This window comes from Lithobates pipiens, unplaced genomic scaffold (genome assembly GCF_037356315.1).
Source record: "Lithobates pipiens isolate NorthernLeopardFrog02 unplaced genomic scaffold, aLitPip1_a1.2 Scaffold_30, whole genome shotgun sequence".
Lineage (NCBI taxonomy): Eukaryota > Metazoa > Chordata > Amphibia > Anura > Ranidae > Lithobates > Lithobates pipiens.
Genome location: NW_027507791.1, coordinates 175,121,807 through 175,128,446, shown reverse-complemented (window position 1 = coordinate 175,128,446; position 6,640 = coordinate 175,121,807).

The window sequence follows — 6,640 nt, the reverse complement described above, 5'->3', positions numbered from 1 at the left end:
GTATTTATAGGTTAGGGGGAATGTCCAAGTGTCCATGTGCTGTCATGTCTCAATTGGCTGGCCTGTACCCCATGACAGACGTGTTATCATAGGTCAAAGTTCTTTTACACATTAAACACGTAAGTCCGCCGGGGCGAACGACGGGAAAAGGCGAGCGAACGCGCGGACCGCGAACGACCGAAATTCGCCGCGAAACGACCGCCGGGCGAACCGTTCGGCCATCACTACTCATAAAAGGATATTAATAAGATGGAAAAAGTAAGTACATACTAGCCTGATAATAGCTTTAAATTCTACTTCCATGTGAACAATCTGTAGTCTGAAATGACTATGAATGTCCAAAAATTTAGTGACTGAAAAGTTTTGATTCAAATTTTGTAGGTTCACAACATACCTGTCCCTTTGAATGCTATGAGTTTATAGGATACTGTGAAGAAAAAAATAAAAATAAAAGCACAAACAAAAATATAACCAAACATTAAACTTAACTTGCAGTGGTAAACATTTCAATGTATACTGCAACATTAGAATGGGGAATTATTTCAAAGGTCAGCTGTTCCAAAGATTTAGTATCGCACGGCATGGCGGGCAAGCTGATAGATCAGTTTCCTATAGATAGTATTGTATTTTGACCGGATCTAGTCAATGAAAGCTAATGCCATTGTGGCGTAAGTTTCTCCGGATTCTTCTTAGCTCCGATAGGTGGAGTTGGTTCGGGGATAATACCCCATGCGTGAAGTAACTTAATGCCTTGTTCCACAGAAGTGATTGTATGGTAGGTGTCGTACTTCTGTATCAGTAGTTTAGATGGTTGTTTCCAACGGTATTCAATTTTATGATTACGCAGAGCTTTTGTAATCGTGAAAAGTTGTCTTCTCATATCTAGAGTATGTTTAGACAAGTCAGCATAAATCTGGATTGTATTATATGGTTGTGGAAGTTGTCCTAGATGTCGCACTTTATATAGGATTTGTTCTTTAACATGGTAGAAGCGTACTCTAAGTAGTACATCACGTGGTATCTGTGGAGGGAGAAATGACGGTTTCAGAATCCGATGGATACGATCAATTGTGAGCTCTAAGGCTGGTATAGCTGGCAGCAAGTTGGAGAATAAGTCAGTGGTATATTTTTTAACATCAGACTGCTGTATATTTTCAGGGATACCCCTGATTTTGAGATTGTTCTTCCTTGAGCGGTCTTCTAAATCTGCGATTTTAAATTTAAGCCACTCTTTTTCAGGTTTATTTTCTTCATGAGCATCTATTAAGTCATTAATAGTATTGGTCATGTCTCCCATAGAGTTCTCAATATTGTGTACTCTTTCACCTAAGGAGTTCACTGCTTTGGAGAATTGATTTGTGAGTTGTAAAATATCTGTATGAAGCGAAGTATGTAAAGTTAATAGCATTTCTTTTAATTGGGTGTCCAGAATAGGCTGGTTATTAGTGGGGAATGCGGCTATAGGCGAAGCTATAGGAGTTATGACTGTGTTATCTTGACTAATATTAGGTATTTTATGGCTTACCTCCTGGCCTGTGAAATCCAGTTTGATACGAGTTTTAGCCGGGCTGCGACATGTAGGGCTGAGGCAATCTTCCTCATGAGGAGATTCCAGATGTGTTTTGTGAGGTGATTCTTCTAGAGCAGCATCAGGCCTGTCAGTGTATTGCGCTCTCCCTGAGGAGGCTGTTGCTGGTACAGCAGCTGTGAGAGGATCTACGCCATCTTTTTTTCTCCCTCCCACTGACTGAGAGGAGAATGTCGTTAGTTTTTTCATTTTCCGTTCGTCTTTCCGCTTTTTCGACATCACCTTCGGATTCAGGAACTCTTCCGTCGTCTGTTCGTATCTTTTTTACCGATATTCGCTGTGAATTGTCGCTAATATGCCCGTTCGTGTCACGGAGCTCTCTCACATAGCTTCCATTCAGCTCGTACGCTGGCCATGCCCCCCTCTTTCAGAATTTCTAAGCCACTTAATAACTGCAAAAACTGTCTAGTGTCCTTTAAATATGCTTTAGTATTTGTCACACTTAATTACAAAAAAATAATCTAAATACTGACCCAAACGGGCATATATACTGAATTGATACTATTTACAATTGGTCGGGCAGGTGGATTTATAGGATCCTTATGAACCTTCGGCAATGTATATATGGTCGGTATCCATCCAAAACTTGGTATTAAATACTTTTTTTCTTTATTATTAAGAACCCGTATATCAAAGCCATATTCTAGGAAGACATGCGTCAATCTGTAAGTGATGGCTTTCAGACCCCAGGAGCTTTTGCAGTAGTACATGCCTGGGAGAAGGAAGTTCTATATGTGGGGTCCTGAGCAGTGATGGACGAACTTCCGACGGGACGTTTTGCGAACGCGGACCGCGAACGTGGCCGATAGTTCGCGAACCGTAACGTTCGTGGCAGGCCCCATTGACTTCAATGGGAGGCGAACTTTGCAAACCTACAGGTCAAATTTGCAGCCACAAAATAATTACTAGCTGTGCAAACATAGTCCCACCACATGGCCAATGACATAACACATGTATGAGGTGAAGCTGGGATCGACAACTACAAGCATTCTTTTTTTACTCAAATAGATTTTTATTGAAAAAGGAATAGAACATGAACACAACAAACACCAGGTTCCACAGACTTAATGTTACATTGGTATATATATAAGGGTTGCCAAACTGAGGAGCAAGTGTACATCCACCATTATTTGTATTGTTTACCCTGGTGATATTCATACATAAAACATAGGCACTTATTGGGGACCATGTCGACATGAGCGCTATAATTTGTGCATCAGTCTAGAGATCCATCTAGTCATATGTGCACTCAAAGCACTTTGACTCAAGTAACGTAATAGATCAACATTTCTTAAACATAAAAAAAGGGAAAAGAAAAAGGGGGGGGGGGAGAAAAGGGGGGATAGGTTCGGGAGGTAACAAGAGAGGAGGCGACCGCTGTAAAACCATGAATACTACATCTAAAATTTGCTGGGATTACTCTTTATCCTGGAACCAACAGTTCCAGGCAGACCAGTGAGTCCTGTACCTTGCACCGTTACCGTCTCTATATGCCAGTATTTTTTCATATTCTGAGATGATATTGACCTTCATGATCAGCTCTCGCAAGGTAGGGATGTCCCTTGATTTCCAACTTTGCACTATCAAGGACCTCGCGGCAAGTACAATGCTGTACATTGCTGTCGCTCTCAATGGTAACGGGTAGACAGACATACCTATGCTCAGCAATGCTTTTTCGGGGGATGCCCGGGCCAGTACACCTGTGATTCTCGCTATCAATTTAAATACTTCATTCCAGAAGCTCCGCAGATGTGGGCATGACCACCACATGTGGACTAACGTACCCACCTGGCCGCAACCCCCTCCAACACTGGTTAGATTTATCCTCTGAAAATTTAGCTATTATGTAGGGGGTGAAGTGCCATCTAGCTAAAATTTTGATCGATAGTTCCCCATAGTTCGAGCATCTCGAGAAGCGGATATTATCTTTAATCGCAGCCAGCCACTGTTTATCAGTAAAATGTTTCCCTAGGTCGGTCTCCCATTTCTCCAGGTGACTAAATCTATAGAAAGAGGATTTTGCATCTAAAAGATCGTACAATATGGAGATCCCTTTAGGTTTAGGGTTGGATGAGGTCAAGCATTCCCAGGCCCCAGCTGGGACTAATGAAGTAGAGGTCTTCACTTTATGGTACCAGGATGCTATTTGTGAGTATGTTAGGAATTCAGAAGGGGGGATGTTAAACTTATTTTGAATTCCCCCGAAGGACAGGACATGATCCCCTTCCATGAGCTTCTGAGACCAGATACGTACGTAGCTCTTGCCGTGCAGAAAACAAAGCATCCCTCGTCTTTTGCGTGGATAGTTGTTTATTGGACGTTTCTAAAGTTTGTATTTCCCCTAGCAGAAAATTAAGCCGCTCCGCCCGCTGCTTTTTAATTTTCGCTCCTAGTTGAATTAGTAAGCCTCTCATATAGACCTTGTGGGTGTTCCAGAGGGTGAAGGGATCCGATACCGAAGGAGCATTAATCTCAAAAAATTCAGTCAGTTTTCCCCTTAAGTATTTTAGATTAGCAGGCTGGGAAATGACGGAAACATCATTTCTCCACCTGTTCGCTCTCGTTTCGGCACTGCGATCCCCCACCCCCAGGGACACCGGGGCATGGTCCCACCAAGTTATAACATGTATGTCAGATCTTACAATTTTTTGTAGCAAAAATTTGTCTACCAGAAATAAATCTATACGTGAGTAAGTATGATGAACATTGGAGAAAAAGGTAAAGTCCCTTTCCGAGGCATACTGACAACGCCAGACGTCATGGAGGCCGGAGGTGGAAAGAAAGTTCGTAAGGGTGGGTCTACGGGACTTTCTCAGATGGTAGTTAGACACGTCCATTTCTCCATTTGGGACGGCATTGAAGTCACCGCAAACAAGAACATGGCCCTGTCTCATAGCAGAGACTTTCTTCCAAATTTTCCGCATAAAGCTGATTTGGTTAGTGTTCGGGAGGTATACATTTACAAGAGTGAATTTCTGTTGGCCAATCTCGTATAGAAGAACTATGTACCTACAGGACAGATCCAGGTAAGTGTCCACATATGAGAAGGTAATAGAGTCTCTGATAGCAATTGCTACACCCGCTTTTTTCTTGGGGCCAGTTGCCATTTACACATGTGGGAATTTGCGATTTGTAAAGGGAGGGTGATTACCTGTCATAAAGTGGGTCTCTTGGAAGCAGATTATGTCACATCACAGTTTGGCTGCTTCTCTCCAAGCTAGATGGCGTTTCTGGGGGCTGTTGAGGCCCTTAACATTTAAAGATGAAATAGTAAAAGCCATGTCGTGCTACACTATGTTAGTACCTGACCTTTCAAGATCTGAAAGGAAACACTCCACGAGTGTGGATAAGATGGATGCTGCGGTCTGGGCCAGGCGCCTCTTGTTGTACCAACCTCTCTTTCCGACAGTGTCCGTGCTGTTATCTGCAATAGGGGGTAGGGGAAGGATAGGTACGGAGAAAGTCAAACAGTGAAAAAACAAAAATTAACAAAATAAAAAGAACAAAGGTAAAAAGATTTGCGATTCACTAAGGAATCTGTGCAGGTGTAAAACCGCTAACTCTCGGGGGGGGGGGGGGGAGATCAATCAGTATTGAAACGTGAAAAATAAGAACGTGGACAATTTGCTATAAGCCTTCTTCCCAGGCGTCCTGGTGGCTGAATCACATATACGTGAAGTAGCTTCACCCTGTTTCGGCTACTAAATTTATGCGTGTGGGCAGGGGTGATCCTGTCTTTCCTTGGGCTGCATGTGGCGGTTGAAGAATCTGCCAAGCTTCCAAGAGGCGGATGCCATCTTCAACATTTGTCACCAGGTGCGACTCCCCATCTTAGGTTATTAGCAGTTTAGCTGAGTGCAGCCATCTATAGGGGATACGGTGGTTGTTCAGTGGTTTGGTGATCGTAGCCAACTGTCTGCGTTGCTGCATGGTATAAGTCGAAAGGTCTGCGAAGAATGACAAGTCCTTAAGATCAGTAGGTAAATTTTCCCGCTGTCTAGTCGCCATCACAAATCGCTCCTTTACATGATAGAAATGCACCCTGACTATAGTGTCTCTGGGCAGGTGGGCCGGGATGTTTTTAGGTCTAGGCAGTCTATGGATACGGTCCACCACCAATTCCTCCTCCGGTGTATCAGGGAACGCCACCCGCATGAGATTGATAAAATATTCTCTCAGCTCCTGCGGTTTGATCGTCTCAGGGATCCTGTGAATCTTGACGTTATTACGTCTTGACCTATCTTCGAGGTCCGCCAGCTTTGCTTTAATATTTGCTATCTCTTCGTCTCTATCATTATGGGCGTCTACCATGACGTTGAATGTATTTGCAAATTCACCCATTTTCACTTCTATGTGTGAAACCCTGCTGGTTACTGCAGTCACCTCTGTTTTAAACTGCTGCGTCAGTGATATAATGTCCTCGTGCAATGTGGATCTGAGTGATACCAACATGTCCTTAAGTGTAGTGTCCATTACAGGTTGATTCAGTGTTGGGAATTCAGTGATTGAGTCCTGTAGTTCCCTGGTGTCATCTAGTAAAGAGTTAAAATCACTTACCTCCTCCATGTCAGCTGCTGCTGCTGCCGTTTTCTGCCTGCTTTTTGCCGGGCTCGACGATGCTGAGGGTGGCGATGGGCATGGTGAGGGCTGTGAGGACGGGATATTCCCCCCGCTGGCTTGCCTCTCTGCCTCTCGCGGCAGGCCCCATTGAATGGGAGGCGAACTTTGCAAACCTACAGGTCAAATTTGCAGCCACAAAATAATTACTAGCTGTGCAAACATAGTCCCACAACATGGCCAATGACATAACACATGTATGAGGTGAATCTGGGATCGACAACTACAAGCATTCTTTTTTTACTCAAATAGATTTTTATTGAAAAAGGAATAGAACATGAACACAACAAACACCAGGTTCCAAAGACTTAATGTTACATTGGTATATATATATATATTGTAGACATGTCACTGGAGAAGTGATCGAGGGGGTGTACATCTCACCTAGGTTGCTACACAGTGTGAGATGGTAAATCCAGGATGGATCAGTTTCTC